We start from the raw sequence: 26690 nt of genomic DNA on the forward strand, positions 1-26690 counted from the left end.
ATTATACTCCTGTGTGAGTCCATTTATGAAGCTGATTCTGTGGACAGGGTATGTCAACATAAACAATATGCATTCATGTCCAGTGCAGAGGTCTGTATAACACTATCTGTGACAAATACTAACATGACATATAAAAAATAACAGCAAGGCCATCAAACATAATATTTGTAAAATGAACATAATTTGTAATATCAGCATAACCCCTAGCACTACATATGTGTTGACTAGAGGTCCAAAGACAACATCATCATGCCACAGGAATCTGCATGCATTTTACATTAAAATACTACACAAACTAACAACCGAACAACATATGGAAAGCATCAGCAAACCTCATGTTCCATAGGAAGGGCACAGACAGTACAGATCCTCTGTTTATTGAGCCAGTAGTGAGACCATATTTGTTAAGAAGCATCATTAAAGAAATATCCATAACAGCAACGGCACATGTTTTTAGCAGTTTTGTTAAGAAACATGAATTAAGAAATATCCATAATATCAAGATAACATTTTACACACAGATAACATCAGAATTCATAGGTTTCCTTAGTTACCCAACAAGGTACAAGGAATTACCACTAAAAATTGCAGATGATCCATAAATCCACCTTTATATACTGTTCACATCTGCAATGTCAATATGTCTACACAACTGCATATGGGACTAAAATCAGTTCATTAAAATAGTAACACCTGTATCCATAAATGTCAATCAAACACCAGTCAAATAACTTACAACTTCTGTTAAAACTCATATTTTGAATAAAAATTAATTTAAACAGGTACCTTTAGAATTGATTGACTTTAACAGATGTAATAATCAAAACAGAAAGGCTACCAACTAACAATGTACCTCTTACTACAAATCACAAAAATAAAGTGAACGAACTTAATGTGCATCCACCTTTAAGTACCATTTAAACCACACATAATTTATGAGATTCATTAAAATTTAAGATTTTGAATCCTATTTGTGAACTTTCATGGAAAATTGACCACATGCTCCATAACACCCAGGTGTACTGTCCGAACACCCAATAGGTATCAGTAAACAGTACCATGTATGGCTCATGTCTGTTATCTGCCAATGATCTGATAACATGCTATCAGCATCACTTTAAAATATTGGTTCTGATACATTTACAGATCAGACCATTGCTAACTGCGAATGAAGTGGGACCTTGGTGAGAATTTCTTTGTTTTTGTATTTTTCAGGGATTTTCCATTGAAGGATCATGATGGCTACTTCGAGGAGGCTGAGACCTGCCTATATGCCAAAATAGATTGAGGAGGTGACCACCCAGATGTTGACTGTGTACGCTGGAGTGGAACATCAGATAAGAGCCAGGCCAAGGAACTTCACTATGCTAGATGTATGGATCTTTATGGAGCAATGAGGATGGACAGGGATCTACTGCACCACCACTATGATGACCTACATTAAAGGAACACAGAGGATATTTGATGCAAGGTCACAGACATGTGGAGACAACCCATGGATCTCTACAGTAAGTGTGATTATCATATGTATACCTGAGCATTCCTACAGAATTTAGAGATATATCTCTGTCCCATATATATCAATTTTTTTTATAAAAATGAATTAGCTGTTGTTAAAATTATCTCAGAAGGATAGTTAAATGGATGTGGTAAATGGTGTCCTTTTAAGTATTGATTTGATTCCCATGCTGTTAATTTATTTTAAAAATGTTTATCATATACATAATTATGGACAACTACAGTCCTTGTGCATCACTGACACCTATTGCACCTAGGCCTTGGATGACTGCACACTTCATAGTTTTCTGTTATAGTACCACAGTATCACCTACTGCACCATTATACATCAGAATAAAAACTCATACATAACTTCTTTAATTCATTTGTCATAATAATCAGTCATACTTATTTAAGCCAAAAAGGAATACCTGTCTGACTGCACATATATGTTATCAGTTATTTGTTGATAGCAGTTATTTCTTTACAACAAAATGACCAATAAGTGTTTGTACTTGCCGTATTCATCTGCTTGCTGCAGGAATTTGAATAAACACCTGCAGTACTTGTTTGTTAAGATGAAACCTTTGTTGTCTGTTAGCTTGGCCTGTAAGGAAAAAAAGCCAGCATGCCTACATTTTGGCATGCCTTCGGTTCCAAGCCACATAGGGGAAACATATCTGAAATTGTTATATTGCTTTACTTCACCCATAGCATTTCTTTGGATAAGCATTTTCCAATAATTGATGTTAATGTTGTGCATGTCTACATATAACTGAATTAGTCATTGAATTCCTACAAATATGCTCATAGCCCATAACACTCTACTAACATCAGCTTTCTAACAACAGGGTTAATAAAGCAGTACCTGTTTGCTTATGACTGATAGCTTGACTTGTAAGGAAAAAGGCCAGCATACCTACAATTCTGTGTGCTGTGAGTTCCAATCCACATAGAGAAGACATATCTGAAATTGTTACCTTGGTTTAATTCACCCAGAGCATATCTTCAGTGAAGCATATTGCATTTATTGATATTATCGTATATTTTGAACATGGTTGCTCATAGCTCGGTTATTTGTTAAATTCCTGCAAACATATTCATAATCTGTAATGGTCCATTAACATCAGCTTTTTAACAGCAGGACCAGAAAAGCTTGCTACAGACTATATGTCTGACCAATGCTTTTGTTAATATTGTATACTTTGTAAAAGTGCTATTGAGTTCTGTTTTATCATTAAATATTGCATTCAGTTAAAGAACACCATCATCCTCATCTTTTGAGGGAATGAGATGGGCACACCTACAGCTAAAATACAAAGGACAGAAGATGTATGCATTTGCTTAGTGATGTGCACTTTGCCAAGGAATATCATGGTCCTCACACGTGCCTTACTGTGTCCTATATGTAGAGCAAATTGTATGGTTCTGTTTCTATGATACATTACACTGTCCCTCTGGCTGAGGAATGAATGATTTCCATTAGTGTTAATGTTTCTGAACATAGTGCTGACATGAATGACATTATTCAACCTGCACGACCGGCACATGTTCATACTTTGAAATCTTAAGCCAGAATCTGTATTATTAGACCATCCCCCATCCAGGTGATGTCATAAAACCAGGTCTTTTCACTGCATTCAAAACATGCATCTTCAATCAAGATGAGTCAACTAGACAGATAACACTCAAAGTTCCAGTTTGGGTGTACATCGTAGTTGTAGGCTTGAATCTCAACATCCTCCAATCTGTATTCAAAGACATTAATACCTGTATGCAGTATGGAAAAATGTGTGCAGTAATTATCTAACATTCTTAAGGAATTTATACCCTGTTATTGGAGGAATACAAGGAGAGAGGTATGTTGATTACTTTTTCTGTTTTATGAAATTAAACTAGTCGTATCCTTTTTACAGGCCTATATTTTTCACATTAACATTTATATTGATAAGAGTGCAGGAACACCCATCATGCATCAGTAAGGCAAGTGAAATTATCTCACGGTAGCAGTGTTTACAACTGTGATTGAAATGCAAACATGCAGAATTATCATGTAGCATTAAGTCATTGTTTCAGAAGACAGTTTTTTTTTTTTTATTATACTCCATAATCTAAATAATAGTTGGGTTGGTGTATTTGTCACAAACAGGGTATGCTGAATGTTTTACACATAGCTTTTAAAGTTTTGACTGCTGCTTGTAATGTATGGGTTGGTATGCTGGTATGTGTTTTGTTTTTCATTGATTGACCTGTTGTCCGTAGTTTTCCTATTTGAATTGAACAGGTGTCTGTTGTGTTAGTGTTTTCAGTGTTGTGTATCGACTGTGTGTCAGGCCCTTCAATTCAAAATTGGTATTGCATTTGCCTACAATACCTGGGGTTAGTAAAAGTTTACTAACATTTGTGCAGATACACATTTCTTTGCAACAGTTCATAACTTAGTAAAGGTTTATTAACATTTGTGCAGATACACATTTCTTTGCAGCAGTTCATAATCAGCATCGCACACCCTGCAGTTCATCATTAATATTGCATCTACCTACAGCACCTTGGGTGTTTTTGTTAAAACTCAGTTATAGCCTAGGTTTACTGACACTTATGCAGATAGACATTTATTTGCAGTAGTTCATAATCAGCAAGCATCATCAGGATGTTGGCATTTTGGAGGCTATTGATTGGTAATAATTTTATGTAGATAAGGCATACAGTTGTAGACATACAACACTGCTAGTACAACATGTATTACATTCTCATATGTCACAGGCTGTGGTAATTGTATATATAAAATATTTGTTAGTGTTGGATTAATTATATTGATGTGTGTTCTGCCAATTATCATACTGCCTAGCTCAGATGTTTGTCATATAGCTTTCCTATTGTCATATCACTTTCTCCTCATTTTAACAGTGACATTTGGTGGCTGTTCATATGGCTGTTCATATGAACCATTACACGCAGACAGTACAATCTCTAGATTTGAACATTCATACATTATTACAGTGCTAATGACCCAAGTGGGTGTCTCTAAGCCTATGTAAGTTTTCACAAAAGAAAAATGATGTCTTGTTTATGAATAGGACAGTGAGAAACAGGCAATTATAAGGTGCCTCTGCCTCATCCATAATGGACATGTGTCAGTCCCGGTGCAAATTTTCTTCATTTTCCCATTAAGGTCTGCTATGATCTTCATGGGAATGTTCAGTGTGATTGATATTTACTTTTCTTTTCTGTTTTGTTTTGCAATTAATCTTGACAGAGCATGGGAGCCATGGATGTTCTCCTGTCAGATGAGGAGCACATGCCAGGCCACAGCCAGAGTCTTCATATGATGACAGTGATGACTACAACAATGATGATGGGGAAGCTGGACCAGCTTCTGCCCAAGCCATCATGCCTGCAGCCCAGATGAGATGATGTCAGAACAGGAACAGAGGCTAGCATTGGGAGAAGATGTTGGAGGTTATGATTGATGTGTTCTTAACACAGATGAGAGTCATGATGGGGGCATTCTTCCAGGATATGGCACAGGCTATGTATGATTAATTTAGGGAGGTAGCTCATGATGTCATTTGTGAGTCACATCCTCATCAGCCTCATCCCTCTGATCCATAAGTATTGTCTGTGTGCTCCACTTGTGTTATGCTGCCAGCATGTTGATTTCCATATAATTGCTTGGTCTGTATATACACTGTTGTGCATGCATACCATGTAGCTGTCATGCTTATGTGTTATTTTCATGTGACATTTACTTCTGTTTCAATGTGTGATGACACACATTAACACATTACACTTTCCTCCCACATTCAGCTGTCCATGCATTGCAGGAGTTATGCAGAAGCTAGTGCTGAAAGCCTGTAAACATGTATATTAATGAGGACAAGAGACAGACAACATATGTTGTCCATAGTCCAGCACTAACACTGTGGTATGGCTTGGAATTGTGTATTGCCATTTCATGTATGTGCAACAGAAGGACACGTCATTACCCGTGTGTTTTGGATGACAGTTTTCATGATGTCTTGCTGACATGATGTTGTGTTGTGTGCCATAGGTTGGCAATACTGATGCCATGTGGGACCATATACAGGTATATCATGCCTATGTGCAGTCCTCCTTTTCTGACTGCATCAAACAGCAATGTAGCATTAATCTATATGCAGTGTTACACATGATTTATTCTTTAACAGTACATTATGCTGTGTTTGCTGAATCTTAAATTTCTACATCCATTACTTGTTCACATAAGTTCACACCTTCCACAAATAGTTGTTCACATTTACTAATTGTATATGTGTCTGGACATATTCGTATCCATACTGACACACAATTGTACCATTGACATGCGTGCAATCACTGACTTAATGCTGATGTGCTATAATAATGCTCAAAGGAGTGTCCTCTGCTCAGTAATGGGCAGGGTGGGTGACATACACCTGCATTTGTTTATTCAACATTCGCATGACAGTATATGTGCATGTGCTTGAAATTATTAACTTGTTTACCTATGCATGTTGATATTACATGATTAAACATTACTGTGTGCGCATGTTTTATACATGGCCAGTTCTGTGGACATCAGCAGTCATTCTGCACATGTGACATACAGTTTTGATTTGGTTCAATGCATTTTGGTTTGGCTTCTACAGCTCTCTCTGTGCTGCACACATGCATTTCCAGTATGTCAACTTATTTTGTCCTGCTTTTCACCCGATGTGGGCCCAGGTTGTCCTCTTCCCTTCCAGCTTCTTATTTCCTTTTTATATTTTGCAGATATGTTTGTTTGCTTTGTTTTAGTTATTGACTATTGACATGTATTAATTTGACATGGCGAACATGTGTCAAATGTATGGCCATTTTATGATGCTGGACATCTGCACACAAGTTGTTGTCTAATGCTTGAAAATCATCCTTGTTCTCATTACTTTTCTGTGTTATCTTGTGTATGTTGTTTACATCCATGTGCACAACCTGTTATATTTATTAAGCTGTAGTCTTATGTTTTTGTAAATATTCTTACATGACATTGCTGTGTGCATGTGTATTGACCTTTATTTCATGTTTGTTCCACTTAAGCCACTGACAGTCATATATAGGCATCTACACGTGTGCCATGGCATATGTGTTCAACATATATGCATTTCGTTACACATTTGTTTGGGTTGTGTACACCTGCTTGTGTATGTAGCAGATATTTTTTTGCCTTTTCTGCAGTACTTCTCTTTGGCACTGTGCTTGGTTGTTTGCCTTTCACTTGCATGGTCACTGGTTTGGTTGAGTTATCTAGCATTGTTACACCTGTATTTGCTCATCTGTGATGCTGCTTGGCTTACACCTGCACTGCTAACAAACTACTTGGATATTTGTTTATTTATTAAATTTGTACTATGATCCTTATTTATTACCCTCTAACATGCATTTGTCATTGGCCATACACATTCAGATATGACCGCTACACAGTTTGCAACATGCTGTAATGTGGTATTGCATAGGTAGATATGTTTGTCTGCATTTCATCATGGCTGGTATGCATCCCCACCCTGTTTGACAACTTTCCATTGTCTGTGTTGTGCATTCTGCTGTTTGTGTAACTTATCTGTCCTTACTGTTTTTTTCCCAAACTTTGTCTGTCTTGTATTTTGTTATTTGATCTATGTGCATACCTTCTATGATGTCCTCCTCTTTCCCTATCTTTACCTTTCCTTCTACTCTAAAATAAAAAGGGGTCTATCCCCACTAAAAAAAATGCTCATGCCCCTCTGAATTTACCTCAGATTTTCCTATTCCAACATCTCTCTGGTGTGTCCCTTTTTTCACCAATTGATCTCATCTTGTTTTATCTCTCACTTTCCTTGGGTGTGTGCTTCACTTGTGTTCCCAACACAAGTCCCAAGCCTATTGTTAGCAAATGTTAGCTGTGTTGATGTGGCAGTGCTTAACCTTCTCCTGTATTATTTTTTATTAGAAATTCCCATAGAATCCATAAGTGCAGTCAGGCGTATTTTCTTAGTACATACCTTACAGAGAAATCCATAGTTGTCTCTGAGCTTACTGCAAAGAATGTTGATGATATATATTATAAACATCATGGAGCTTTGAAGTATGTATATTATGTTAGCGTATGAATTATGGAAAGATCTGTAGTTGTCTGTAATGTTTCTGGACAAATTTCTGGAAATATGTATTACAAATGCCATGTAGCTTTCATTGGGATAGTTGGATTTTTTTTTTGTTTGATATCATAATGGAGTCAATTATATTCCATAGTTGTCCATAACCTTACTGAACAGATTTTGTTATACCAGTGTCTGTATAACATGCTTGAATTGTGATAAACCTTGTTCATATACAACATGCTTTGACAATTTCTCATTATGTTTGGATTACTTGTGGGTTAATTAGGTGTGCCATTGCTGCTGTAATACTTCCTTTTGCTCTAAGCTATTTGAGTTTATTTTGGGAAATTTACATATTACAATGCAACGTTATTTGCAAGTTTAGCCAAAATCTGGTCTCCTGAGTACTTTATTTCAGCCATAATCTGATCTCAGATGGGACTTGCTTCCTTTCCCACATCATTATACAGCAGATGGATTTATCATCTCTTGCAATTCTTCAGAAGAAATGTGAAACATTGAAATAGGATGTGATTTAAAATGGCAACTTCTTTCTACAAATTATGTAATTATAAGTGAGCAATAACACCCTTGATTAAAAAAAGAGTTATCTTGTTTTAAAACATTTATTCTAGCAAATGTTCCACTGTTAATGTTACCAAGCTGGACTAAAATGGCTCATAATTGCTATTTTTTTCCTCCTTAATATACCTGCCAGTAAAATTTTACATATTTTCTAAATTTTCTTCTAATTTTGTCAAATACTATTTGGTAAAAGCCACCAGTTTTAATCTTTTAAATTTTAAGTAAATAGAATACTAAATTCAAAACATATTAGCCAAGATAACACTAGCCATAGAACCAAATGTTTTTGCATATTTTTTGTGGTGAGTATTGGCAGATACTTATAACTTTTCTCCAGCGTTAATACTTTGCCTGTAATGAATTAACATCCTCCATTTTTTACCTGATTTTAACATATATTTAGCTATTTATAGCTGTGGCATATTAATATTGTACTTAAGGCTTTGACTACAACCACTCACCTCTATGCTCTACTAGTTGAAATTTTACCTTTTGATATCTAAATGGCTTCAAAATGGTTATGTGTCTTTTTTTTATTACTCATTACATTCAACATTGTATATCATTTATATTAAAAATCAATACACTTTTTAAAACAAGTTGACAATAACATGTTTGATGCTTGGAAGGTTGAATTGAGCTGTGCAAACCCCACATTCTGTCGGAGTGTCAAATACTCACATTTCTGACTGTCTGAAATTGTCCCTATTCCAGACAGATTTTAGCTCGTGATCCTGGGTCTGGAGTTAAGGGAGTTTTGGCATTCAAAGCAGTTGTCGGGCTTCCATGTATTTGGCATACCAACTTTTTGGAAAAAATTTCAAGGAATACTCGAATCAGCCTTCTGAGCATCGAGCTTTCAATAGTAAACCTTTAAAACATCATTCTAAAGCATGCAGAGCTAGTAGAAATGAAAACCTAGGTCACTGTTAAGGAAGAGTGGGTTTCTATAGCCATTAAAATTGCTAAGATAACAGCTCTTTGAATGACATTCCACAAGATTCAATAAACTCCATGCAGGAATAGTGTTATTCCTGCACGGAGTGAATGGTGCCTGTTTCCATGTAGCCCTAATAGCAATGCACCTTACATATTTATGAAGGCACGCTACTGATAAAGGCTAAGTAGACATGAGCACTACTGAGTGAAGGGGGCATGTTTTAGTAGTGCTCGCTCATCCAACATGCCCCCTGCATTCTGAAAGTGCCATATGGCACTTTCTAAGTGTTTTCAGTGTCCATGGACACTGAAAGCAGCTATTTAGATAGCAAGCAATGCAGGGTGTGTGTGACAGGTACTGTCACACACCCCCAGCATTGTCAAAGTGCCGTACAACACTTTCTAACTGCTGTCAGTGTCCCAGAAAGCAGCTATTTCAATAGGAAGCAATGCAGGGGCTGTGTGACACGTACTGTCTCACAGCCCTTGCACTGTCAAAGTGCCGTATGGCACTTTCTTATTGCTGCCAGTGTACATGGACTAAAAGCAGCTATTTCAATAGGAAGCAATGCAGGTGGTGTGTGACCAGTACTATCACACATACCCTGAAATGCGAAAGTGCCGTACGGCACCTTTAACATGTCCCAACCTCTCAGAGCAAAAAAAATGGCCAAAGCCTAAAATGATGGGGGGACAAATAGGGACAGATCATACATATTGCCCTTACAAACTTAGAAAGTTGATAGAGGAACAGGGTTTGTATTAACATAACAACATGTAGGGAAGGATTAGAAGTCTGAAACTCAAATGTATGCCATTATGTAGTGACTTCAATCCTGATATGTCCCATACAGACTTAGATAGTTTATATAATAACAGGTAGTGCAGTGCATTACCAAGTAGTATTGATACATGTAATTAAAGTGCTTTTATTAATTTTTTCCATTCTAAGTTAAGTTTAAGTGTAGCTGAGCGGGTTTGCACATTACTGCCTTTTGCTCAGCATTGCTTAAACATCTCATAGGAGCTAAATAAAATGTATAGTTAAAATCTTTAATAACAAGATAGCATAGTGGTTAGAGTCCCAGATTTGCATGCAGAAGTTCATGGTTTGCGTACCAACACAAGCACTTTATTTTTACATGGGAAAGAATTGTTAAAATTATTTTATTATGTTAAATTATGTAGTCATTGATATTTTTTACCCAGGGTAGTGTATCTGGTCCAAAATGGAAGTGTGAGTGCATATAACATGTGAAATCACCTATGTATACACAAGTGTCCCATACAGTATAATCACACCCCAAGGTAATGTAATGAAAGCATATAGAGGGACGTCATGTAAAGTAAATCATATACACTTAATAATATGTCAGTAGTGAATTAATCTACAATCCTGATATTTTTTTAAAAATGAAAACTAAGCAATGCTAAGCAGTTTAAGCATTGCTTAGACATATATTCTAAGCAGAAGTTAGCTCAGTTAAGCAGATTTGCCCACAGTGCTTGGGCATTCAGGAGTCCAGGGTCATGCTTCGGCTCCTTGTAGAAAACCATGATGTCGGACTGCTGCAGGGCCAGCACCAGGGCTCTCAGTACAAAGCGGAGGCCTGAGACCATCTGGCACGTGACCTCACCAGTGCCACAGGAATCCCTTGAACTAGCTTTAGGTCACTATGCTGACCTAAAGCAGAGGAAGGGGTATTCTTGGCCCAGTGGATCCAAGATGCTCAGACACAGAATGCTCCAGTAGTTAGTATCTCATCCATAGCTGTACCAAATCCTAGCCTGAGTATGTGAAAGACAGGTATGCATAATGCTTTTTTTCTCCCCCTATAGCTGCAGTGGAGAGGGCTAGCAATGCTGAGGCCATTGCCAACAGACTGACAAGGCTGCCCTGACAGGCTGTTGAGTACAAATCAACCTTGTAAATTATAGTGAAATAAATAAGGAGTAAATTGTTTACTGCAAGTAGGTGTAGTTTGTTCTATGTCTAACAATTAAAGAAAAGTTTGCCAGACTAACATTGTTCTACAGCATATGCAGAAACCACCAACTGTTGTGTTTATTCTGGTATGTTGTTGCAGAATGTGTACAGGTTCTTCACAGCAGATATGGCTGTGACAGCATGAATTAACTGAGGTTGTTCTGAGAAGCAGCTATTATGCAAAACAGTAGATTGCGGAGCTCTAAAGGAACATATAAATGCAATATGACATATGTTATGCACTATGATCTGAACCCTGAATAGTAATATACAATGTATTATAGTGTGTCCTCTGCTGCATTGCCTTGTGTAAACCTTTGCTTTCCAGATTGTATTATTTCAAAGGATTGTCGCCTCACAGTTAGACGTTCCCCGTTCGATTCTCAGTTAGAGCGTCTTCTGGTTGGCGACATGCGTGAATGGGCGTTCCTTCATTGAAGGTTGTGCGTTAGGCCCGGCAAGCCAGCACGTAAAAATCTACTGCCAATTATTAGCAGACCGGAGTTCCGCTGTGGCGACCCCTAACCGGGAAAAGCCGAAAGACACAACAACTACACAGTACACTAACTATCTGTCATGCAGAAATCTCAGGATTACAAGGTCAGACTGCCTAACCCACAAAGTATTAGGCCAAAATCTTTCAAACACACAACAGCAAATCTACAGTAGCTCTGTGTGATGAGAAATAGCCTTGTTGTTCATTTTAGCACACCCATTACATGGTTCAAATCCAGGGAGTGGTACTGAAATGTTTGCATATATACACCCAAGAATTCTTGAATATTTGTAGAAACAATCAGATAGTGGTAACAGATATTTTTTCCACAGGTCATACAGGTTAAGAAATGTTTGTAGTAGCTGTAGGAAGGGTATACCAATACACTGTGTACAACTGTCCCACTGTCCAACCCCATGCCTACAAATGACAGCAGGATAGGTACATACACCATGCACTCTTCCCGATACATGTCTCTAAAGTGTCACGCTGTCATGGCTAGTGGTCACTGCTGCTAATCATCTTGGGCACAGATAGGAATCCCGGTGAAGTATGCCAGTAGCAGACTCACACAACATCAGTGCAAGATACCCCATTTCTGTCAAGTAAGTAACCCTGACATGTACAAGCCCCATCCAGTAATGTCGCCATTATTTTCCCATTCTGACTCATACCATTACAGGTTGACAGTCTAACAGGTATGTATGTGCTACATTAGCTATGGGCCACAGGTAGATGTAAAGTGAGAGCAGACCTGTAGAGTATTGAGCAGTACTGTTGTGAAAAATAGAAGCCTAGTCACATGTTAATGGACTGTTTTCTCTCCCTCCATCCCTCATCTGCATCACTAATTATTATTCATATACTATGGGTATGTTGCTCTCAAAATATATTGTTGGGACATGTGTCCTATTATTGCTCATATATTTAATTGGTTGCATATTAATATACCTTGTTCAAATATCACTATTGGTGGTCTGTTGCCATCAATTTAACTTGTATGCTGTTAAGATGCTTACTGTTTTTCTATTTATGCATGTGTTTTGTTTGCTATGCAACTGTTTCAAATCTGTTGGTTTGGGTGAATTGGAACACCCACGCATGCTGTTATAACTAATTTTGAAATGTTTGTTCATGACTAACCAATATATCTTAGAAAACCACAACACCATAGCATGTTTGGGAAGGCAGATCCTGGTAGATCTGACTGTCCTGCCTCATCTGGCCATGGTACCAGGCCCCACCTCATCTGGGAACCAAACTGGAACATCATCCTTTGCCGGTCCTGCACCACCTTCAGGTGGAACCGCCTCAGAGGATGGGGCCCATCCCCCCCATGGGCATGGGCATGGAGAGGAGCCTGTCACCCACAACATGTTCCGGGGTATGGTGCACAGTGTCAGCCACTCTGAGTTGGATGGATGGCTGCGTCTGATGGAGGGCCGCCTGGTGCACCTGGAGTTCCAAGATATATTGTGGGATTTGTGGTCTTAACTCTGCTAAATTCATTAGCAGTGTGTTGTACAAAAATACAAATCCCAGAATACAGTACAGTTCTACTTCTAAGATCACAAATTATGCCTTTAGACTGGAAAGTTTTGGTGGAACTGACTTGTTTTAAGTGACATCATCTGATGAAGTTCCAGTATAATTTAATGGGACGAAAGAGCTACTCTTTTCTGCTGCCTGTGGATTGTGGATTTTTTCTTGGATTTTTTTCTAGATATTTACATACTTCAGTTCTGCATTTTTATTTGGAAATAAAATCAGCTGATGATTTTCTCCATTTGAGCTGCCTTTTTTGGGTTTTCCTGTTGTCCAGCCCCCACCACAGCCACCTTCTGGGATTTGAAGGTGTAGTGGTGACTGCCCATGGGTGGGAACCTCAGTCCCACTGTATACATTATGGGTTCATGGGTCTCTGATTCCCAACCACCCTTCCCCATCCAAAGTGTTTACCCCCTCATGTGTCATATACCACCCCTGTCTGCTGTTTTGTGTGTCTTGTCTGTCTGCAAATGCAACCTATCCTACCCAACCTACAACCCCAAACATATCTATAGCCCTTCCCCAACATCCCACTCTCACCTTAAAAAAAGGCATCTGTCCCACAAAAAAATCATTCCCCCATACATAGCTCTACATTTCATCACCATGTCCAGTGACATAAAGCAATCTAAAACCAAATTACTCCACAAATGTATGTTGCCAGCACCCCTTCCCGTGGAGTGTGAGACTGTAAATTCCAAATTTTCCACATCAGTCACAGCTGTTGCTGCAGAAGAAATCTAGAGCTATGGTCCTTTCCTACATCCACCTGCGCATCCCTAGCTACTTTTCCTAATGTTTTACCCCCTGCTTACCCCCATTTCACCACTTTCCTATCACCCTTTTTTTCTTTTCTTTTCTTAAGATTAGCATGGGTGTAAGCGCCGCTAAGAGTACTTAACCTTCTGTTAGCAACGCTTAGCTTCATAGAAAACCACACAAACCGACTTACAACTGCTTAAACGTGCTGCAACACTCTGTCTCCATCAGCCCTTGTTCAGCGCAGCAACAAAGTAATCAGCACTGCCAAGTCTCAAACCCAGGATGCTGTGCACTACAATCACAGCAATGTACCTCTACACCATCTGAGCTCTCGGAATTTGGGATGCTTTTACAAGCATATCATACACTACAGTCATTTAACATAAAGGAAAAATACACATCCCTGCCAAGCCTTAAATTTAGGATCCTGTGCACTCCAATCACAGCAGCTACCACTATTCCACATGAGCTGTGAGAATTAGAAATGCTTAAGTAAATATATCATGCAGGATGGTCATCCAACATTAGGGAAATGCCTGTGGAGTTAGTACTGTTATATAAATATATGTGTTTGTATATACATACATGATGCATAGATATATATATATATATATATATATATATATAAATGTATATATATATATATGTATAAATATATATATATATATATATATATATATATATATATATATATATATATATATATATATATAGATATAGATATATATATATATATAGATATAGATATATATATATATATATATATATATATATATATATATATATATATATATATATCCATGTGTAGATATAGAGATATAGATATATGTATATATACTCAACCTCTCACTGCAAGACATCTGCAAAATGCCTGAAAAAGCAGGGGGATAAAGGCCAAACAATAGTCACATCGTTGAAATATGGCTGTTATAAACTTAGACGTTTGCTGCAGTATCACAGTTTCTTCTAACATATATTTTCTGATAGACTTCAGGTCTGAAACACAAATCATTGTCATCATGTAGTGATGTCAATGCTCACATCATCCCAGTAGTTTTTTGGACACCCACAACTGTTATGGGGATCTGACCAAAAATATGAGCTACCATCTGGACAGTGTATAGAAGTCTGAACAGTGGAGAGGTATGACTGCAGTCATGTAACAGAAGGTAAAAAACATTGAGAGCTGCCAACCATGTCACCCAGTACCTTCTGAATTACAGTCAGACCAACACAACACCACTGCATATCAGCTCTGGGGAATTATCATGCATTTGCAAATATAGTATGCACTACAGGGATGTAACCACACAGAAAAGCAGACATCTGTGAGAAATTGTCTACCCACAACCATTTGCACCAGTGTCACAGCAACATTCCAGTACCCCAACAGAACTCTAGAATATAATGACTGTTTGAGCAAACATATCCTGATTGCCAGTCACACACTACACCTACATATACTGCCCCAAGTCACAGTGTACTGGGAATCCTGAGGTGTTACAGAACATTTCTCAGTCTGCCCCTACAAACATATACAGCTGATAGACCACCAGCGGCTTTAGCAGCATGCACACTCAGATAGAAAAGGATCTATGACACTAACACCTTCCCCTCACCCTACATAGCCCAATAAACATTTACACACCACACTGCTACACAATCTTGACAGTCTGGTAACAATGGCCAGACATACATAACTCTCAACAGTACAGACTTCCACAGAATGTCCAGGGTGTGGGACCATATTTATGGCCACTGCCTCATAACATGTCTGGGATTCTGTTAAATCACTGGGATGATATCTGGAATGAAGGCACTAAATAATGATATACCATACCTCTGAACCTCTTACTGCAAGACATCTGGACATAGCCTGGTATAATTGGGGGACAGGGGCCCAAAAATGGGGGCATATTTAGAATATTGCTGTTATAAACTGAAAAAGTTGCTGGTGTTACAGGGTTTGTTGTAACATAACTTTTTCTGAGGGATATGAAGTCAGAAACACAAATGGATGTCAGCATTTACTGACTGCAATCACCAGAGTATCCTACTAATTTGCCAAGGGAAAAAAACTGTCTAAGGAACAGACCAAAGATAAGATGAAAACCTCTGTGCAGTCTGCGGATAGCCGTACCATTGAGAGTTATGTCATCTACATAACACTGTCAGACTTGAAATCACGGAAACAATGCATGTACAGATAAACCCTGTTAAACTAGCATTATTCCAACTGTATAACAGAAATAATTACATTCTATCACTAAGTATGGAACCTCCTCCCTCATTTTGTTGTGCTGTCTCCACATGTCTTGTTGTAAGAGGTATTTCCACATACCCTCTGTGATGCAGTAGCAAACACACTTCCATGATAGCCTCCTCACAGGCAGAAAAAAGGGCAATGCCTACATGAAGTACTCAATTATAAGAGTGTGTTGCCATGTCATTGGCTATTGGAATAACAACACAGCTGTTCTGCATGCAATTAGCAAGTGGGGGACACTGATTGGTGCACAGGCCAGCACCTGCTCGTGAGGATTACCTAAAAAAGGCAGGCTGCTACCTATGCAAAATAGGTCTTTTCCTGTACATGGTAAGACAGAGAAAGTGAGAAGTGTCAAGAATACTGGCAAAAACAGGTATATGAAACAAGTAAGCATATAATGGAATGCAGAAGGGGGTATGCAATAATGGGAAATAGGAAATTAAACAATATGTCTCAACAAGACTTGCTGTACTGATATATGGCTGTTCAGGACCTATGGCCATCACATCTGGCCTGTCTGCAGTGACAGATCACAGCTCTGCCCCCTGAGTTACCCCAGGAAAGGTCAGCTCACATATGACTACTACTGGAGTGTCTGTTGCACAATACTGACTGTGACACTGCCAGGCCAGCTACTGGGATGTTGTAAATATCCAAATGTCAATTGTGTATACCACTATGATACATATGCTTGTCTTAAAAATCTAAGAGACCTATATAGGGTATGTGTATAGTAAACAACTGCCGCAGAAGTGTGTGTTGAACTGCATGTGATATACTGAGCTCATACCATTCAACTGTCTAGTGTTCTGCACACTGACCACATGTGTGTCTCATATTTGTAGTCAGTTTATCATAGAGTTGTGTTATGTCTGGCAAATCATTGGCAAATCTGGGAAGACTGACATCAGACATAATAGCATACATATGAATGTCGGATGGCATATCCTCCAGGTTATTACTGTGAATGCAAAGCCTACAGCACTATCAACTGACTTAAGTGTGTTACAGCAATATTGATGTCCTGCTCTAACAGGTTGAGAGGTATGACTGAGCAGCAAGAGTGTAAGCACAGTGTGCCATACTGACATACAACAGAAATGCATATCAGGTATTACCTGTGCACATGTAGGAGTAGCTGGAAGCCTCAAAACAACAGACATGAATTGCAAAATGTCAGGTAAATATGCTGTACATGTTGTACATGTGTGTAATCTTAGTTTCAGTGCATCAAACAGACATAAATGTCTACAGCCACAGGTTGTTGCATTGCCATGACACAGAAATAAGTACTTGAATAAGCATGATTACAAGGTTGAAATTGGAAAAGTGTCCAACTCTGTTATGACTTTGTGTCCATGCACATAACAAACATCTATATGAGCACCTACATAGCTGTATGGACTCAGCAATACCTGACTCATAAAACCTGCCTCCACCAAGGTAGAATAATTTCCTTTGTTGGACAGCAGCAATATACAAACCACGCAATAGGTTGATATAGTGGCTGTACAGGGTCAAGTAGGAGCAGGCACCAAACTGGAAGCAATTCCACTTTTGTCTGAACAAGCATATATGGTCACAGGTGAATCACTGTAAGGCTAACTATGAGTACAAACTGGGCACATCCACCAAGGTCAATCACAAGGTCTTCTTCACATATGTCTTTAATCTTGGAGGCAACAACCCAACCCACCCCATACTGGTGGTCAGTTACACCACATACACACATGTCATAGCTATAGCCAACCTGCTGCAAACAGGTTAAGTGAAAATGTCACCCCCCTGTCCCCCCATCAGTGTAGGTGGATATGCACAGCACCTGCCTCCCCTCCCCTCATTATCAGGGACTAGGTCCATAATACCTACTCAATGGCAACAAAATTAAGTCTCCATAGGACCTGATAACATCCCTGCCTGCATCTTACATGAACTCAGGCATGTGCTCTCAGCTCCAACACACACTCTGTAGTCAAACAAATCCTGAGCAGCTGTGACATCCCATCTGCATGGAAGATGGACAATGTCATCCCTCTACACAAATGTGAATGATGAATGGAGGATTATGCAAATTACTGGCCCTCATTGGGGGAACATGACACAGCAGGGCCAGGAGTGCAATGCAAGCTCATACTGTGCTGATAGATGACAGGGGTATGATGTGGTCGTAAGTGGTGGCTAGTGCTAGTTAATCTCTATGTGCAGTCTCTGTAAATAATGTTGACAAATGTATGAGGTCCTGTGATATGTTTCCCTGTTTATGTCTTTCCAGATGGAATGCAGTGTAGTAGATACCCACCCTACAGTGAGGCTGAGACTACAGAAATCATTGAAACCATTATACAACACCACTGGGTGATGTTTGTTCATAGCCGACAGCAGTTGTGGAAGTGGACTGCCTTGTGGATTGACCTTGTCACCAGAGTGAACAACGTGGGTCAGTGTGACCACACATACGAGCAGGTCAGACGTAGGCCAAGTGACCTAATCCACCGTGCCTGGTGAAGGGCTGCTGCTGTGACCAAGGACCATTCTGCCACAGGTGGGGGTCCTGCTACACAAGCCCCACTGACATCTACTGAGGAGCTCCTAGCCAATCTTGGGGCAGCCACCACACACCATCAACCTCAACACACCGACATTGCGAAGGTGGGTGGCACCCAGACAACAGGCAAGGAGCATCCAGGTAAGGCCCCAGTAGCTATCAAATGACTACTGTAGCAGCCATACTGGCATCCATAGAGTATATAGATGCATATGTCTGGTCAAAATGCATTTGTGGGTGGGGTTTTGTAATGCACAGCAGTGCACATCTATGGTGAATGACAGCAAATTGTGTAGTATCAGAGCTTGCACTGTACATGTGCAGAAATGCAGCATTTGTCCTGCACCAATGCCACATGTGAGTCTGCTGACAATATCTGTCTCCCACAACTACATAGGTCTCTCTGGTCTAGATGTAGAACAGCAGTCTGGAGCTGGTGAGTATGGAAATGTCCTGCTGTGGCTCATCAATACCCTTAGGCATGTTGATGGCATGCATTTTACCCTGCACACAACTGTTACTCTTAGCCATATTGCGATTTATGCATGTTCACTTGTGGTGGAGTTCACTGCATTGCATCACAGTGGTCATCACAGGGACCTATTTGCAGGAGATGTAACATTTCTGTATAGAGAGGGTAACTTTTTTCTGAAGAAGTTCATGAAGAATAAATTTGAACGAAAGTACTAAAAGAATTGTGTTCGCACCTTCATTCCATTTACAGCTTTTGGTTTGAGTTTCATTTTCCAGTTTATTTCTGTATACCTCACAACCTGTCAGTGCAAGAAATCTGGACCAAGCCTGATAAAATGGGGGGACAAAGGCCCGAAAATAGGGACATATTTTTAATATTACCCTTATAAGCTTAGAATGTTGCTAGAGTAACAGGATTTGTTTTAACATACATTTACTGCAGGATTTGAAGTCTGAGACTCAAATGTATGTCAATATTTAGTGACTTCAATCCTCAAATCATCCCAGTAATGTGTCAGACAAACACAGAATTTATGAGGAACAGGCCAAAAATGTGAGCCAAAACTCTAGACATTCTGCGGATATCTGTACATTTGAGAGGTATGTTCTGTAGGAGTTGCCACTGTGCTGTACAGGTCAACAGTAGTAATGTGTACATGGGCGCAATGTGTGCTAGGTGAAGGCCCATCACCTACTAACACTACTCATGTATCCCAGAGGTGTATATTAATAGTAACATTAAGTGGAAATGGCTGCACTGAATGATGTTGAGGGCCTGTCCAGAGTTAGTATATTGTGGTCTGATTGTGTGTCATGCATGTTACCATTCAGATGTTGTGAGGTCTGTGTAATGTCTTTGTGCCACCTTCCCTGTATGTGTGTGTGTGTGTGTGTGTGTGTGTGTGTGTGTGTGTGTGTGTGTGTGTGTGTGTGTGTGTGTGTGTGTGTGTGTGTGTGTGTGTGCGTGTGTGTCTGTACCAGCAAACTTATAGTGCAGGTATTAATTTACATATGTTGTCTTCCCCTCACAGGTAGAGATGTAGGTCAGGTTCCCTCCCACTCAGAACCCGATGTCAGTGTCTCTGCAGACTCTGACGATGATAGTTATAGATGGCACAGGTGGGGTTGTCGGGAGCTGAATCTGTGCAATCGGTTGGCATCTCACTGTTGAATACAATGTCCCTGCACACAGTTACAATGCCCATACATGCCCAGTCCCCAGCAGCCACAGAGAATGGACAGTTTGTAGGTGGTGGCATGGAACAGGCTAGTGTGGTGACTATGGCAAGTGTGAGTGTAGACACTAGCCATAGCCAGAGAGCAGGCAAGGTCCCACACAGATGAATGCACAGGGGTGCTCAAAGGAGGACTGCTGTCCATCAAGCCCCTGTTGCAAGTGCCACAGCAGGTGTCACCAGATGCATGTTTCTGACTGTCATGGAGGCACAGGCACATATTGACTGCAACACTAGATAGATATTCAAGGTCTTGGATGCAACTCTTCCTGCCATGTGTGATGACCTACATGCCCTTGCTGAGGCTACAGTTTACACAGACTGTCCTGATGCATGCCACATATCAGTAATCCATTTTCTCACACATGTGTCTGTCTGGCAAATCATTGCCAAACCATTGCAGGCTGAAGTCATAACATAATGGAAGACATTACGAGTTGCACACTTCATACCTTTCAGACCATCTATGCTAATGGAAACCCTGTTATGCTATCACCATTATATGTTTGTAGGAGCAATATTTGACAGGTGTCCTTATCATGTGACCTTTGTCACCCCATTCTATATGGCTTTGTAAACATTCTTTGTATAAACAGCTTGGGAGGAATGGGCACAGATGGTGGCCATACCTTTGAACTCTGCATTTGTGTGCAGATTGTCCTGATCTCTGACACACGATTTCTTTACATTGGTCATGAACATATGAGTTTCTGGCCAACAGCTTGTAAAATCATGACAAACTGACACTGTAGATTAATGACAGCTATTGTCATGTAACAACACATACAACTTTGGAAGGTGCATTCAATTGCATGACCTGTTCCTATATCCATTCCCATGTGTGTCGCAGAAATATGTGACGGGTGTGCCCAATGTTTGCTGTTTGCCCCAACTTCACATATGGCATTCACCTGATGTCTGTCTGTGAGTGGTTGGGAGGTAGGTTGGTGGCTGTAACACATGTAGACTGCTGCAAGGTGATGTGATACAGTGATAGAGTAACAGATTGTTTATCAGCATTATGTGTCAGACAGGTATGAGGTCTGATGCTGCCATGTCTGTCACTACAGTAACTGTGACATATTTGGAAATGTGTCTCATAAATGCCCATTGTCAGGGGACACAGGCAACATATTGGTTGCAAACATCTGGATATTCCATATACATATGTACAGATGGCTTGTATGGCCTGTACAGTTTAACATGGTGCATGCACGACAGATGTCATTAACTGACTCTTTAAAGTAATGCCTTTGGGAGGGAGTCAACAGGCCATAAAATTGTATCACCAATACACACAGAGGATATGCTTTACACACAAACACACACAGTACTAGAGTTGCCAGTATTGGTATTAGAACCCCTGCCTACTTAATTAATTGTACTGTAGTATTACACAGTTATTGCATGCACCTCAGAGCTTATAGGGCTGAAACATGTATACAGGTACTTCTATGGTGGATGACATGAGCAGCCCTTGTAAAGAGGGCAGTGGGAAGTGTACTGGGTGGAACACACCTCCAAATAGTAAAACACACTCCCCCAGAGGATATGGCCACAGCCAAACACACAGATTCAGAAAATACTGTTCACACACCCACAGTATCATAGTTGCCAGTATTGAATTTAGAACCCCTATCTCCATAGTTGATGCTACTAGTGTTATGCAGTTATTGCATGTGCCATGGAGCTTATAGGGTTGAAGAGTGTCCCAAGGTACTTCTAAGATGTATAACATCACCAGCCCTTGTAATGTATGACAATGGGAAGTGTACTGCGAAAGGCCTCAAACTACTGTATCCTACAAATATGCACACTTACAACCACATACACACTTACATTTGCCAGGACTGAGATTAGAACCCATACCTATCTAGTTATTTGTACTACACTGTTAGTGGTTATTGCATGTGCCATAGAGCTTAGAGAGATGAGTGTTGTCCAAGAGTACTTCTAAAGTTAATGACATCAACAGCCCTTGTAAAGTAGGGCACCAGGGCATGTTGTAGATGGGAAGGTCCACAAAACACTTTATCCTACAAACATACACTCTTATACACAAACTTAAACACACATTTGCCAGAACTGGAAGTAGACCCCTGCTTAACTAGTTATTTATACTATAGTGTCACCCAATTATTGCATGCGCCATACAGCTAATAGGGCTGAGGCCTGTCTGAAGGTACTTCTAAGGTGAATGACATCAGCAGATCTTGTAAAATAAGACAATGGAAAGTATACTGGGTGGGAAAGGCCTAAAACTCTTGGGGACTGAGATTAGAACCCCTACCTATCTATTATTCTAAGCCTTTTGGTTTAAGCACTTGGGCTTCAGACCAGTTGTTTTACATTAAGAAGGTTTGTGGACAGCATTGTTATGGCAGGACAGGTAGCTTACATCCTTCTAAGTTGGGAATTGCTGTTTGAAAGCTCAGTGTCTGTTATTCTAAAAGAGCATTAGCTCTGTTTTAAGTATTTGAGATTCAGGCCAGTTATTTTACATTAAGAAGGTTTGTGGTCTGCACTCTTGTGGGAGGAGAAGCTAGATTCTGCCCTTCTGAGCTGGGAATTTCTGGTTAAAGGCTTATTGTACCTGCTTATTTGAACTGTTTCTTTCTGAAATTTTTGCGCCTTGTTTGCTGTAGATCAGAAGTTAGTAGTTTATTGGCCATTTTGGGCTAATTTCTATCTCTTTCATTTCCCTGCTATAAAAATACATTTTTGCATTTTTTTTTGCGATTGTATTCAGTTCGGCAATTGCCTGCCAGGTGTCCTGTAGAGTTCTATAGCAGCAGAGAGACAAAAGAGAGACTTTGGAGTAATTAAGTATAATTTTTCTGCATTTTCTTGCTGTCTTTAACTAATTCTGACTAAAACAGCAATTTTTAAGTGTTTCTGTGATTTAAAAAGCTTGTTTCTGCTACATATTGTACTTATTTGATGCCTACACTTGAACTAAGTTGTTTTTGTGTTAAAATAATCTTTTTAACTGTTGTAGGCTACATACTAAAGTGCGATAGCCATTTCTGTGCATTTAAAGTGTTTTTTTATTGTATCTGCTTAATTTTATGAAAAAAAAAACAATATATATATATATATATATATATATATATATATATATATATATATATATATATATATATATATATATATATATATATACATATATTTGTCTCCTGCTTTTCTGAACTAGTATAGTCCAGTTTTCAGGTTACTGCTGAATTCAGGGCTGTGTTACAAGTTTCTGTGTTGCCCATACCTTACTTGGATAGAAGGAAGTTTCTCTGTTCACCTGTGAGAGATGGGAACTTTGAGCAGCCTGTCTGTCCCTGTAGGAGTGAATTCAACCCAGAAGTTATTAGTTTATTATCCATTTTGGGCTAATTTCTATCTCTTTCATTTCCCTGCTATAAAAACCACATTTGTATGGTTTTGCTTGCCCGGCAGCACTGGTTAGCTAGGGTTAAACTATTCCCGGCTCCAGAAAGTCTACTCTTCAATTTTACCCTTGGAACTAGACAAACTTTCAACTTAAGCACTCAAACCATTCATTTCACAGCCCAGCACTTGCTTAAAACTCATAGCAAGCATGAATTAACCCTAGCACTAGACCCCCCTATACTGTCCAGAAGGACAAGGCTCTCTATTAGTCCCTACCAGCCAATCAGTAAAACAGCTCACTTTACCTATTCAGTCATGTCCAAAGGGCAGTTTTAGGTGTACTCTCCAGTCCAACTGGTGAATCTGGGCATTTTGAAGCAATGTTACAACTGCCTCATGTACACAGACAGCCCTCTCCTCCTACCACCAAACACTAATATATGTGAGAGATGCAATTATACAGCCAAACTGGAGGCAAAGTTCTCTCAACCCAAGACTGGAACAGATAGTCAAAAGGAGAAGGAAAATAATTGCAACACACCACCAGTCTCACACAGACCTATTAAACCAACACTGGCAAATAACACACATATATACATGAAAACATACTCGGAGGCTCTAAATAAAAATCTGCAAAAGCAACAGAGACCTCCAAAGCAGACATCCAAGCAACCTCCACACCCCATCACAAACCATGAAACACATACTTCACATAATCAGTGTGTGCCATGCAATCACAGCCCTTAAGGCAAAATAACATACCCAACACACTAGTAATAGGTGACTCTATAGTTAGACACACTGATGTCCCACTAACTAGGCTGGACAAGGAGAAGGTTGCAGTTAGCTGCCTGTCGGGTGCCAGGATCTGCCACATAACACAAGCTCCAGAAAAAGTACAAATACGACTCTGTCATTGTCCGTGTTGGTGTGAAAGACCTGAGATGTACCTCCCTGGACTACAGGAAAAGAGACATGGAAGAGCTCTCTGATCACATAGCCCAGGCTGGTATGACCCTGACCCTGAATAGCATCCTGCCCTCACCAAAAATTATGCCACATTGTAAAGAAAAAAATATCAATTTCAACAATTGGCTAAGCTTTTGGTGTCATTCAAAGGGGATCCAGTGTCTGTCAGCCTGGGATGACATGCTCAATTAGCCATGCTTCTTCACTAGAGATGGCTTGCACCTGTCACCTTTAGGCTTTCGAATACTGGCCAAGGCTCTTGCCACCCCCATAGTACCTTTTTTAGGTAAGGCTCAAAAGACAAACCTACCACTGTAAATAGCACAAGTAACCAAAAACTGAGGGTAATGCTACTCAACGCCAGAAGTCTAAACCTCAAAATGCATGCACTCGAGGCACTCCTCAGTATGGAGAACATTAATATCTGTGCAGTAACAGAAACCTGGTTTAAAGTTCCAGAGAGCACCCTAGCACTACCAGGCTATAACTCATACCATACTTTTCGGCTACAGAACCCAGACTGAAACAGAAAAGGTGGGGATGTATCCATATTCATCAAGGATACCCACACCTCCTGGTTAGTAGGGCAGCACGATGGCTCAGAGATCATCAATGTGTAACTAACAATGGGAAAAACTGGAATTCAAATTGTAGCTTGCTACAGATCACCCACCAAGACCCAGAACCCCTATTCCGCATTTCTGGAGACACTGGAAAATATGAAGGTCCTACCAAACACCCTAATATTGGGTGATTTCATTTACCCAAACATTAACTGGGAGAACTACTCAAGTACTAACTCCCTTGCCCAACTCTTCCTAGAATTTATAAACTTGAATGCCCTGGATCAACTGGTCAACACCCCCACCAGAGGTGACAACATATTGGACCTGGTCATCACCAACATGGGCGACCGGTGTTCCATACCGGAGGTCAACCCCTCACTGGTGCGGTCAGACCATAGACTAATCACTCTGGATATCCACATTCTGCCACCACCCCCAATCAAAGAAACCACCGTGAAAAACTTTTCAAAAACAAACTTCATGTTATGTAAGACAGAGGTGGAAAGGTTCACAGCCCCCATTCTAAAGGACAATGCTGTCCAAGCTGCTGAATCCCTTACAAAGGCACTATATGAGCACTTGTAAGAATGCATGGATCATGCTATCCCAAGCAAAACCAAGACTCACTCCTCCAAGAAAAGGAAACCAGTCTGGTGGACCCCAGCCATAAACAAGCTATACAATAGAAGGAGAAAACTAGTACAGAAAAGAGTAAAATCCCAAGAAGGAAATACATCCCTAAACAGTATCAGCAAGAAACTACGATCCCTCATAAAATCATCCAAGGCTAGCTTCGAAAGAAAAATTGCCAAGGACTCCAAAGATAACCACAGAGCATTCTTCAGCTATGTCAAGAACCTAAGTGGAAACTCTAAGATCTGCTCTGAGTTAGTGTAGAATGGCAGAAAATACACTGAACCGACTGATATTGACAACATTCTGACAGACAGATTTAGTGCAAACTTCACCCCCCTCTCACCCCCTAAAGGGCCCATAACCATACCAGAAGAATGTAGAGACCCAGAAATCACTGGCACACAGGATAAAACAGCCCTATCCAAAGCCAAAAACACAGCTTCAATGGGACTGGATGGTGTCTCAGGCTGTGTCTTACACAAGCTCCAAAATGAACTAACCCCTCATCTAAACATACTGTTCAAACTCAGCCTCTCTACACGCTACATACCCATAGAGTGGCACACAGCAACAGTTATCCCGCTCCACAAAGGTGGAGCCACAAGGGGCCCTGTGAACTAACGCCCTATAAGCCTGACTAGCCTGGTCTGCAAGGCTATGGAGCGCATCATCATGGAACTCATTAACA

This window comes from Protopterus annectens, chromosome 1.part2 (genome assembly GCF_019279795.1).
Source record: "Protopterus annectens isolate FY-2018-M chromosome 1.part2, PAN1.0, whole genome shotgun sequence".
NCBI lineage: Eukaryota > Metazoa > Chordata > Ceratodontiformes > Protopteridae > Protopterus > Protopterus annectens.